This window comes from Schistocerca gregaria, chromosome 8 (genome assembly GCF_023897955.1).
Source record: "Schistocerca gregaria isolate iqSchGreg1 chromosome 8, iqSchGreg1.2, whole genome shotgun sequence".
Lineage (NCBI taxonomy): Eukaryota > Metazoa > Arthropoda > Insecta > Orthoptera > Acrididae > Schistocerca > Schistocerca gregaria.
In genome coordinates this window covers 257,932,205-257,946,045 of record NC_064927.1, presented here as the reverse complement: position 1 = coordinate 257,946,045, position 13,841 = coordinate 257,932,205, and positions in this window count along the sequence as shown.

The following is a 13,841-nucleotide window of genomic DNA, read 5'->3' as shown; positions in this document are numbered from 1 at the left end:
TGTTTCTTCTCATCGTACTGCACTATGAACAGGGATGCGATGTTGGAGGTAATGAGAAGAGGGCCTCTGGAAGTCGCGTCTATTGTACAGCCCGTTGAAAATGTTTCAGATAGCTCTAAGCACTACGGGACTTATAATCTGAGGTCATGAGTCCACTAGACTTAGAACTACTCTAAACATTCATGGTGGTGTCTGTTTGTTCTATATAGTGTCTCCCTACCACTGTCGCGCAACGACGCTCTGAGCGTGTTTTTTAGGGAATTAACTAGTTTGAACCTGGCACCTGTTGCTGGTAAGAAGACGCCATCCCCACACATGACATGTAGAATTCAGAAGAGTTGAGTGAGACTAGCGATGATATAACCAAATACTTAATGATCTCAGCGTCAGCTCCACTGCACTCCCTGTAAAAGAATCTTAATACTAACTAAATTTAGTGGAAAGGGTTCAAGGCTTTCCTATTTTTAGTTAACTGGTAAAATAACGTCGAAAAAGCAGTTAAGTTTACCATTGGAAATTTTATTCTACTCACAAAACATCGTTTATAAATTGCACTGTTGATAAAAGGAAATGTTTTAATACAGGATGGTAAAAACCAACTGCGTTCAACAAAAATGTGAACGAATATTCCCTGAATGGGTTTCCAAGTTCTACAATCGATCGAAGGATGACCTATGCCATATCACGTCTATAATCTAGGTTTAATTTAAGTATCACAAAAGACAAAACTATCAAAATGGTCTACAGTGACCCTCAATTATCTTTAATTACTTATTTAACTTGTCGTAAATTACAGTGGCTGATGTGGCTTCTCAATAACTATATAAAAGAAAAATCATCGCGTTTCATATCTGTTCTTCAAGTGGCAAATGTGAACACCATGAGTTTTAATTAACGATCGACACTAGTATTACGTAAAAAAGAGGGTGTAACAGATGAGACTTCTGCATTTCTGAGTGAAGCCTTATGCGGTCAAAAATGCGGCATCGCTTGCGTTCATTACCTTGTCGGTGTTTAGGCAGCGTCAGGGCGGCAGCGGCCGACGCACCAGCCATCCAGGTCGCCGTCTCGGAACTAACTCTCCTCTAACTTCTCCTTACTACAATTTACCAAAGTTAGTTTAAAAAAATTATCTGGCTATGTTTTCATCTGACCAATCAGGGTATCAATGTTAACCTTAAGCTCCGCCTACAAAAATTCTGTCTATCCAATGAGAAACGTTATACTTTTCGTGGTGTGGCAATGTTTTTAACGTTTGCAACGTAGCAGAGACGCGAAAAAGTCTCACGCTAAAACCTGCAGTTGGTGTGGTCCTTTTAGCGTTATCGTGAGATCTATACTGTTCTTCTAGAGGGCTCTATCTTTTAACATGGGCTGGGGGGTGGTCCTTGACGTACCTGAGACGCGAAAAAGTCTCACGCTAAAACTTGCTGGTGGTAGTGGCCCTTTTTTGTGTTATCGTAAGATCTATACTGTTTTTCTGGAGGGCTCTAGCTTTTAACATGGGCTGGGGGGGGGGGGGGTGGTCCTTGACGTACCTGAGACGCGAAAAAGTCTCACGCTAAAACGTGCGGGTGGTGAGCCCTAGTGGTTAGCTGGCGACGTGGGTGTCCAGCCCGTAGCTTATCGTAGGGCCTTCTAGCTTAACACAGTTCTGTTCTCGGCTTCTGTCCTCGTTTCTCCCCTCGGAACTGCGTCTGCCTCACTGTGGGAAGGTACGACATGCATTTAGGTATTCTTATGTTAGTCTGTGGTATTCCATTTGCTCACTCGTTACTCGTATTACTTTGGTTAATTTAATGTCACGATTTATTCGGAGCTATGTGACATACTATTAGATTTGCTTATTATGTCAGGGTTTCCATGGAAGGTGTTGGATTTGCCTGACACCTTACACTACTTAAACCTATCTAACCTAAGAACATCACACACATCCATGGCCGAGGCAGAATTCGAATCTGCGACCGTATCAGCAGCGTGGTTCCGGCCGGAAGCGCCTAGAACCGCTCGGCCACAGTGGCTGGCTGTACAGCCCGTCCCTTTACTTCCACCAAAGTGTAGCCACCCATGTAGGCATCCGTTATCAGTTACGTCACTTACAAAGTCCACTACTCTGTAGCAGACGCCGATTTCTTTGATTCTGCAATATCGAGTGGTCCCGTGTCTTTTCCAAAATATTTGTCTTCGTATATATGGGTGGACGGCGGGAGGGTGGGGGTGAGGGGGAGATAGACTCCGTGTTATTACTATTAGTTGCAAACATGACTAAGATTTGGCCGGCCGGTATGGCCGAGCGGCTCTAGGCGCTTCAGTCTGGAACCGAGCGACCGCTGCGGTCGCAGGTTCGAATCCTGCCTCGGGCATGGATGTGTGTGATGTCCTTAGGTTAGTTCGGTTTAAGTAGCACTAAGTTCTAGGGGACTGATGACCTCAGATGTTAAGTCCCATAGTGCTCAGAGCCATTTGAACCATTTGACAAAGATTTCCACTAGGAAGATAACATCTTAAATGGAAGTTGCCCCTCATTAGCATTTCCCATGATATAAGAGGCTCAGTTTAATCATCTCCCTTGTTCTGTACCAAATGAAGAACGTCGGCGAAACGGTTAATGATAAAGTGCAAGACAGTTTAACTAGTTTCTACCGTGTGAAACGTCCCCTTAGAAGAATTATACACGACTGTGCTTAAACTGACACACAATAGTTTTTTAGCGCAACGCAATCTGACTTTCAATAACCCCTACAAGAGAATGGCCCTGACTAACATTATCCTATATGTTTCACAAATCACTTGCCTCACAAAAATCTTCGTTACTCGAACTACTGCAATACAGCAAGCGCCACTACTGCCTGCTAACTAAAAGATTCAAACTACGGAAGTCACTGACTACTGATAGGCACAGTTAGCAAATGAAAGATTTTAATAGAGAACAAACAATGTATTTACCTTTATAGTCATAATATATATATATATATATATATATATATATATATATATATATATATATATATATATATATCAGTTCATGACACCAATTCTTACAAATTTAAAAACTCCGCCATCTCTCTCCCCACGTCCACCACCACTGGCGGCTCACCTCCAACTGCGCAACGCTACACGCTGTTAGCATCCAGCTGCCGCTGCCCAACACTACAATGGCAGACAACAATGCAAACTAGCCACAGACTGCGCACAGCACAGCCAGTGATTTTTCATACAGAGCGCTATGTGGCGTTACCAAAAAGAAAACCTAAACAGCCTACTTACATAGCCCCCATGCTCCCCACAAAAAATTTTTACAAATTGATTTGGGCATTGTCCAATAATGATTTGATAAAATTTTTCATAATTACAATAACAAAGACATGAAATGCACACACTTATCGATACAATGTTGGTCAAAAGCTAAAATTTTCTCACAGTCCATAAAGACAGTCCTGATCATTCATCAAAGTAAAATTGCAGTGTTTTTCTCAAAGTCTGAGTGGTAAAAGAAAATGCACACGGAAGTAGTGGATTTCCATGCAGTCTTGAAGAAGTAATGTTGTCCTTCCAACGGAAAGACAGTGCTGACTCTTGACATGCAGACAGGTAATGGGCCACAACAGAGCAAAACCACAGCAGAGTCAGTCGAAGTTTTAAAGAATAGTGGTAGGTAGGTCGTCACAGAGTAGACCCATTGTAGTCCTGGTAGAGATTACGGTATTGGTGGGCCACCAGAGGAGCAGACCCACTGCAGTCCTTGTAGAAATAATGGTATTGGTGGGTCATCAAAGGTGTAGACCCACTGTAGTCCTTGTAGAGATGGCTAGCAGCCATCTGTTTGACTGTGCAGGCGCACATCACCATTGAAGAGTCTTGAGGATAATATAGCAAGTCCATAACCACCACTTGTGCACTCACAAAAATTGTTTTTGAAATGTCCTTAGAACCAGCAATGCTGTTATCCAGTCCCTTACTGAATTATTAACATACGTTCAAACACTATCAGTCCCTACTTCTCACATATTGTCCATATACTATGACCAACAGAAATGTGTGCACTGAAATGTAACTTACAAGTTACTTAATTTGATGAACAGGTGTCAATTACAATTTTATAACATGAGAATACAATAACAAAGGTACAAAATATATCATTGAAGAACATAATAGTACATTTGCAGTAATACAGGCTTTACAAAAGAATCGAAATAACATATACATCAGTGTTACAGAAATTGTGACAGGAGCAGATACATAAAAAATCAGAATAATTTCGAAACTTCACACATGAGCATTAAAACAAAATAGAATAAATAATGTCTAAACATCTTTACAAAGTAAATAACATATTATTGATGTAAATTATATTTGAGGATAACAGTATTCCTCATCATAGTGAATGTAGCTTAGTATTAGAACAGAAAAAATTCTATGAAACAGTACACAGAGACAGGAAGAAAATAAATACACAAGGGTACACATACACATAGTGGGATAACACAAAAGGAAAGGACAGGGTTTGTTTCCAGGGTACTGGAGTCCAACCCAAAACTTCATCCCATAGATCGCCCCTCTTATTTCAACATTTGCTCCAGCCAAAAAAAATCCTATCCAAGCATGGTTTCTGTATTCTGTTCTCATCCTCTTTCAAAAATAGTTTTTCTCCACTGTACACTACGTTTTTGGCCAGACCATTTTCTTATAGCTTCTCAATGCTTTTCTTCCAGTTCATCATAGTTAGTTTCATATGTAGTCTACACCCTCTTAAGCTAACTTAAACCTACTGAGCTCAGATGCTAAACTAAGGGACGACACAATGCAGCAGCACAAAACAAATTAACACAAACAGCAATGACCCAAAAAGATGCAGATTTGCAAAGCAAGTAGCAGTAAATGTAATAACTTATATCACCCAAAGCGAAATCCTGGCAGGGTCGCCATATGAAACGTCCCCTTAGAAGAATTATACACGACTGTGCTTAAACTGACACACAATAGTTTTTAGCGCAACGCAATCTGACTTTCAATAACCCCTACAAGAGAATGGCCCTGACTAACATTAACATATATGTTTCACAAATCGCTTACCTCACAAAAATCTTCGTTACTCGAACTACTGCAATACAGCAAGCGCCACTACTGTCTGCTAACTAAAAGATTCAAACTACGGAAGTCACTAACTACTGATAGGCACAGTTAGCAAAAGAAAGATTTTAATAGAGAACAAACAATGTATTTACCTTCATAGTCATAATATATATGTCAGTTCATGACACCAATTCTTACAAATTTCAAAACTCCGCCATCTCTCTCCCCACGTCCACCATCGCTGGTGGCTCACCTCCAACTGCGTAACGCTACGCGCTGCTAGCATCCAGCTGCCGCTACCCAACACTACAATGGCAGACAACAATGAAAACTAGCCACAGACTGCGCACAGCACAGCCAGTGATTTTTCATACAGAGCGCTATGTGGGGTTACCAATAAGAAAACCTAAACAGCCTACTTACACGTGGACTTCAGATAATTTAGTGGACTCAAGTGTATGTCATTACGAACAGTCTCATGTCTCTGGTCCATTGACAGTTGACCCAAGACTAGTGCATGGGACAACAGGAAAGACCTTATCCTCACAGTGCCTGCCTTCATTGAGGTGCTTCCCTTCACAGACAAATTGGCCGTGGCAGGACAGCAGTCTGGAGAGTAGCATTCTGGAGGAAACCATTTCACGAGCAGAGACGACAGACAACGCGAATGGCGTTGGAGGCGGGAAGCGCCGTACATCCTCCCATACATCGTTTGGAATTCGATTACTGGATAAACAGTACAATTCTCAAGGCTGTCAATTCAACTAATTACCTGGGTGTTGAAATTACGAACAAATTCAGTTGGAAAGACCGCATAGATAATATTGTGGGGAAGGCGAGCCAAAGGTTGCGTTTCATTGGCAGGACACTTAGAAGATGCAACAAGTCCACTAATGAGGCAGCTTACACTACACTCATCCGTCCTCTGTTAGAATATTGCTGCGCGGTGTGGGATCCTTACCAGGTGGGATTGGCGGAGAACATCGAAAGGGTGCAAAAAAAGGCAGCTCGTTTTGTATTATCACGTTATAGGGGAGAGAGTGTGGCAGATATGATACACGAGTTGGGATGGAAGTCATTACAGCATAGACGTTTTTCGTCGCGGCGAGACCTTTTTACGAAATTTCAGTCACCAACTTTCTCTTCCGAATGCGAAAATATTTTGTTGAACCCAACCTACATAGGTAGGAATGATCATCAAAATAAAATAAGAGAGCACGAACAGAAAGGTTTAGGTGTTCGTTTTTCCCGCGCGCTGTTCGGGAGTGGAATGGTAGAGAGATAGAATGATTGTGGTTCGATGAACACTCTGCCAAACAATTAAATGTGAATTGCAGAGTAGTCATGTAGATGCAAATGTAAACGGCTGCTTATTAGCTGGTTCGACTGCAGCAGAGGCCGCCTGGAAGTCACCTGGCTGCAGGCACAGCAAGAGGCAGCACGTGCCTCCACTCTGATAGTCTGTCACCAGCTGGTTACAGGTACATGCACCCTCTTGGCTCGCAAGTGTCTTTGACATTCCCAGGGAGCAGCGGCGAAGCAACTGCTGTTCGCCGCGAGGGCAATCTGCGTACTGCTTGCTTGCCATTCGGCTTATCTGCATCAACATCTACATAAGTACTCCACAAGCCAGCGAAAGGTGCGTGGTAAAGGGTACCCTTACCACTAATTATCGTTTACCCTCTTGTCTCACTCAAAAATAGAGCGAGGAAAAAACGACTGTCTGCACGCCTCTTATAGGCTCTAATTTCTCATATCTTATCTTCGTAGTGCTTACGCGCGATGTGTATTGGCGAGAGTAGAATCGTTCGGCAGTTAGCTTCAAATACCGGTTCTCTAAATTTTCCTAATAGTGTATCCTGGAAAGAAAGCCACCTTCTTTCCAGGATCTTCCATTTGAGTTCCCGAAGCATCTCCGTAACACTTACGTTTTGTTCGAAACTACCGGTAACAAACCTAGCAGCTCTTCCCTGAGTTGCTTCGGTGTCTTCCTTCAATCCGACCTCGCACGGGTCCCAAACACTCGAGCAGTACTCAAGAATGGGTCGCACCAGCGTCCTATATGCGGTCTCCTTATCAGGTGAAACACTCATTCCTAGAAATCTCACAGTAAACTGAAGTCGACCACTGGCCTTCCCTACCACATTTTTTCACATGCTCGTTCCACCTCATACAACTTTCCAATATTACTCCCAGATATTTAAACGACTTGACTATGTCAAGCTGGACACTAATAATATTGTATCGCAACATATCAGGTTTTTTCTTCCTACTTATCTGCATTAACTTACATTTTTCCAGAGTTATGGCTAGCTGCCATTCATCACACACAACTAGAATTTTCTCTGTCTTCTATCTTCCCAAAGTCACTAAACTTAGACAGCTCACCGCACACCACGGCATCATCAGCAAACAACCGCAGACTGCTGCCTAACCTGTCAGCCAAATGATTTATGTATATAGAGAACAACAGCGGTCCTATCACACTTTCCTGAGCCGCTCCTGACGATAGCTTTGTCTCTGATGAACACTCTCCGTGGAGGACAACATACTGGGTTCTATTATTAAGAAGTCTTCGAGGCACTCACATATCTGTGAACTTAATCCAAAAGCCGGTACCTTCGTTAACAGCCTGCAATGGGGCACCGTGTCAAATGCTTTAAGAAAATCTAGAAGTATGGAATATGTCTGTTGCCCTTCATTCATAGTACACAATATACCATGTGAGAAAAGGACAAGCTGAGTTTTGCACGAGCGATGCCTTTCAAAACCATGCTTATGGGTGTACATTAGCTGCTTAGTCTCAAGAAAGTTTATTGTATTCGAACTGAGAATGTGTGCAAGGATTCTGCAGCAAACCGAAGTCAAGGATATTGGTCTGTAACTTTGCGGGTCCGTTCTTATTACCTTTCTTGTATAGTCACCCGCGCTTTTTTCAGACGCTCGGGACTTTGTGCTGGACGAGAGATTCGCGATAAATGCAGGATCGGCAAGGGGCAATGCCGTAGAGTACTCTTTGTAACACCGAACTGGGATTCCATCCGGACCTGGTGACTTATCTGCTTTCAAATCTTTCAGTTCTTTCTCTACGCCAGCTATGCTTATTATTATGTCGTCCATACGGCAGTCTGTCCGATGGTCAAATGATGGTATGTTTTAACGACTTTCCTATGTGAACGTGAACGAATTCCCTAAGGAGAGATTTAAAACTTCGGCTATCGCTTTTTACCTTAAACTGCCACCCCAGACTGGCGGCGTAGCATCATTGCACAACTGACGCGTCGGCCAGTGTGACCGAGCGGTTCTAGGCGCTTCAGTCCGGAACCGCGCGACCGCTACGGTCGCAGGTTAGAATCCTGCCTCGGACATGGATGTGTGTGATGTTCTTAGGTTAGCTAGGTATAAGTAGTTTTAAGTTCTAGGGGACTGATGACTTCAGATGTTAAGTCCTATAGTGCTCAGAGTCATTTGAACCATTTTGAACAACTGACACAGCACGTCCAAATTGCGCGGCCACTCTCCAAAAGGAGATATATGTATCGGGGGTAACAAGAGGAAAGATTTTTCTATGTGGTATCTTAAGATGTTCACAGATGAGTGTGTTGGTTGTTTTTTCTCTTCACTGAACAATCTTTCCCACAAACACATCACAAAATTTAGATCCTAATGTTTTCTTTCTTCATGGCCGTAATTGCACCAGTTAGTGGACCATGCCTGTCAGTATAGATTAACAGTTTTGCGTCCGCACTTCAACACCTGACCTGCCGCCTAGGCAAAAGTAAGCATTAATGGGTTTCTGTTTCCACATTTACTTCTTGGGGGGAGGAACCAACATAAAAACAGAGGACTTGTAACAACTGTAATTATTAGTTTGAAAATTATGTAAATACCGATGTGTTCAGCCCATAGTCATCACTAAGTCCCAGAAATACCTGTTACACCCTAATATATACACTATTGACCATTAAAATTGCTACACCAAGAAGAAATGCAAATGATAAACGGGTATTGATTGGACAAATATGTTATACTTGAACTGACATGTGATTACATTTTCACGCAATTTGGGTGCATAGATCCTGAGAAATCAGTACCTACAGCAAACCACCTCTTGCAAACGTCCCCCTCTGTTGACTCAGGGATCGAGACGTTGCTGCACAATCGGTTACAGCCATGCGGATAAGATGCCTTTCATCTCGACTGTTAGTAATACGAGGCTGTTGGGATCCAGCACGGTGTTCCGTATTACCCTCCTGGCCCCACCGATTCCATATTCTGCTAACAGTCATTGGATCTCGACCAACGCGAGCAGCAATGTTGCGATACGATAAACCGCAATCGCGATAGGCTACAAACCGACCATTATCAAAGTTGGAAACGTGATGGTACGCATTTCGTGTCCTTACACGTGGCATCACAACAACGTTTCACCAGGCAACGCCGGTCAACTGCTATTTGTGTATAAGAAATCGGTTGGAAACTTTTTCATGTCAGAACGTTGTAGGTTTTGTCAACGGTACCAACCTTGTGTGAATGTTCTGAAAAGCTAATCATTTGCTTATCACAGAATCCTCTTCCTGTCGGTTAAATTTCGCGTCTGTAGCACGTCATCTTCGTGGTGTAGCAATTTTAATTGCCAGTAGTGTATATACGGGGTTGTTATAATTAATCTTTCCCTATTTAACACGTTATAACACGGAACATAATTACCATATGAGGACCAAACTTGGTAGCATTAATGTCAAGGACATGCGGAAGAAATAAAAGCAGAATGAACTCAATTGAAACACTTGTAATGTGCTGCTACTGTACATCATACCACTACATACCAGTACCATTACTGCTATAAAAGGGGCTCAACACAGAGTCCATGAGTGTCCAGAAGAGCGTGAAAGCGCAGGATTGTATTCTGAACAGCAGAACGAAGCTATGCGTAGGTATCCTGGCTACCTCTCTTGATATGCTGCGATTCAGATAGCACATGTGTGAATGTTTCCCTGGTAAAAGCTGTCGTTCAGAGAGCACCACGACCAGAAATCACAGGAAGTGAAATGAGGTGATCGTGACGGCTAATCATTTCCAAAACCATCTTCTGATAATTCGATCGTTTACTAATGTGTTTGGGAGTGATGTGCGGTGGGGCTCCATCTTGCATAAAAACTGTTGAGTTCAATGCGTCTCTCTCCTGTAGGACGGGTATAACATGCTCGCGAAGCATAGCACAGTAACGCCCGCCAGTCACACTGTACTTCTTTGGTCCCTGAGCACCAAGAATAGGCCAATGATGAACATAGCCGTGAAGCCACGATATACGGTGACACGTTCACCATACAGAGGAACCTCATGCACAGTGATCGGAGGTGAAGATCCCCACACTCGGCAATTCTGTGTGTTTACATCAACCGTCAGAGAAAAATGAGCGTCGTCTGTCCACAGATTGGTTCAGGATGGGACAGCCCTCTTCAACCTCAATCCTTGCGAGAATGTGGAGAGTGAAGTCAACACGTCGTTGTGAGTCCTGTGGTGCAAGCTGATTACGACATGGATCTTACGTATACCATTTGAGAATGGTTCGAAGCACTTTCCGTGCAGTGGACCACGGGTTGTTCAACAGCCGTGACACAGAACGCGCACTGCCTAACGATCGGGAATTGGGCGCACCGTTATCTGCCACAGCAACAGCGATTCCATCATCCACCTGTGGTGCAAGCGGTGATCGACTTCTTTCCGGAGCAATTCCCAGTTATCCTGTTGATTCGAAATTCTTCATCATGCTCCGCACAACAGGTGGAGAAAAAGAACCCTTCCGTAATCGTTTCAGCCGGAGATATTCTCGAAGTGCAGCTGCAGAATTACCGCTGTTTTGATAATATAACTTCACCAATAACGCCCTGCTCCTTTTGTCCAAGCTCGTGTTGACACATCAACAAGAGCATTGAGTCTATTCAACTGTGTGAGGCTATGAAGCACGATGACAGCCCACGGCAACTGGTGACCCTATTTCGAACTGGATGATGGCGCTGTGACGCATGGAAATAATGCACCGCATACTCTGGATATTAAGGGTACCAAGTTTGGTACCGTACATTAAGTATGTTCGTGTTATAACGTGTTAAATAGGGAAAGTTTAATTATAATCACCCGGTATATGTGTGTGTGTTTCTGGTGTGTGTACGTCACGACATTAAATCAATATTTACGTCATAAAATACTCAATGCGAATCAACTAAAACTTGTGCCGCAAATATTTCTGAAATGGAAGGTGCTACTGACATGCAGTTTTTACAGAATTGATTGGTAGTCAGTTGTGTTGGTAGCCACTCAAAAAATTGTTTTAACACTCAGAAAGTGTATTTCTGTGCACACACACTTTTTTTTTAATGGAACAATGCCTATTGACGATAAAAAACTGAAAGCAGGGTAAATCGAATGGTAGTGGTGTTTTTGTGTAAGACTCTAGTGCGAATCGTTTAGGATATATCGTTTTAAGCCGGCCTCTGTGACCAAGCGGTTCTAGGCGCTTCAGTCCGGAACCACGCTGCTGCAACGGTCGCAGATTCGAATCCAGGGTCGGGCATGGATGTGTGTGATGTCCTTAGGTTAGTTAGGTTTAAGTAGTTCTAAGTCTAGGGGACTGATGTTGCCAGGTGTTAAGTCTCATAGTGCTCAGAGCCATTTGAACCATATTTCATTTTATGAGCGGTGCCCACACCGGCTCATGTGGTAGCACATACTAAAGAACAACACAAGTGCATACACCAGTTGCGAGGATTCTGGCGAGTAACGAGACAACTGACCATCACAGGTTGTGTTCAAAATGACTACCGGCAGCGGCAATAGACGCTTCCAGTCTGTTATTAAACAACTGCTGCAGACGTTTACACTCAATGGACGCTAACGTTCCCCCTGACGAAGCCAGCTGGGATTGTCAACAGACCAATTGTGCGTACTTCGGCGGCTTACCTGGCCATGACTGGTGAATGTGACATCATTACTAAACAAGATATATGATAAAGCTAAAGTGTCCTGTGTTAATACCCATACACAGAAGTTAACACGATTCTCATAATCGTTTCCACGCAGCTCCTGACGGAGAGAGATGGTATAGGGATACGCCTGATTCATGCCCCTCCCTCGTGCGATTGCGCAGGAGCTAACGTGCGGATCAAGAACATCAGTCTTCCTCTCTTCTGTCGTCACTTCTTTCCTTCTGTCACGTTGTCTAGATGTCATACTAACACTTTCAGGTAACTGGTTGACGAAGTAGATAAACAGTTGCCTAGGTTGTTGACGTTCATTCGCAAATCTTGCCACGTACACCGTCCAAGAACGAACTGCATTCTTCATAAACTCTCCATACACCATAAGCATGTCGGCATTTTCTACTTTGGCAAATCCCTTTGTCAACTCGCAGGTTGACTGGTTCAAACAAGTGTCGGTATGGAAAATTTTCAAAATACAGCAACTCGTAAAGGATCCGCACTAGATTCTTGCAATCAACGCTACTGACATTCTAATTTACGCTCCATTTAGGTCGTTAATGTCAATGGACATTTTTTCATTTTTAAAAAGTATGTTTGGACCGGACATACACTTTCTCAGTATTGTTATATTCTGTTGATTATATAACAATAGGAATACCTGACTCCCAATCTAATCCGTGAAAACCGCACATCAATAGCACTTTGCGTTTCCAAAATATTTGCAGTGCAAGTTTTAGGATATTCACTCTGTACTTTCTGCTTTTTTTGTAGAGCTGTGCATTCAAATAGAAGCAAAAGAAAAAGAGGAAAGGCCCCTGGACCTGATGGGATACCAGTTCGATTTCACACAGAGTACGCGAAGGAACTTGCCCCCCTTCTTGCAGCGGTGTACCGTAGGCCTCTAGAAGAGCGTAGCGTTGCAAAGGATTGGAAAAGGGCACAGGTCATCCCCGTTTTCAAAAAGGGACGTCGAACAGATGTGCAGAACTATAAACCTATATCTCTAACGTCGATCAGTTGTAGAATTTTGGAACACGTATTATGTTCGAGCATCATAACTTTTCTGGAGACTAGAAATCTACTCTGTAGGAATCAGCATGGGTTTCGAAAAAGACGGTCGTGTGAAACCCAGCTCGCGCTATTCGTCCACGAGACAGAGGGCCATAGACACGGGTTCACAGGTAGATGCCGTGTTTCTTGACTTTCGCAAGGCGTTCGATACAGTTCCCCACAGTCGTCTAATGAACAAAGTAAGAGCATATGGACTATCAGATCAATTGTGTGATTGGATTGAGGAGTTCCTAGATAACAGAACGCAGCATGTCATTCTCAATGGAGAGAAGTCTTCCGAAGTAAAAGTGATTTCAGGTGTGCCGCAAAGGAGTGTCGTAGGACCGTTGCTATTTACAATACACATAAATGACCTGGTGGATGACATCGGAAGTTCACTGAGGCTTTTTGAAGATGATGCTGTGGTGTATCGAGAGGTTGTAACAATGAAAAATTGTACTGAAATGCACAAGGATCTGCAGCGAATTGACGCATGGTGCAGGGAATGGCAATTGAATCTCAATGTAGACAAGTGTAATGTGTTGCGAATACACAGAAAGATAGATCTCTTATCATTTAACTACAAAATAGCAGGTCAGCAACTGGAAGCAGTTAATTCCATAAATTATCTGGGATTACGCATTAGGAGTGATTTAAAATGGAATGATCATATAAAGTAGATCGTCGGTAAAGCAGATACCAGACTGAGATTCATTGGAAGAATACTATGGAAAT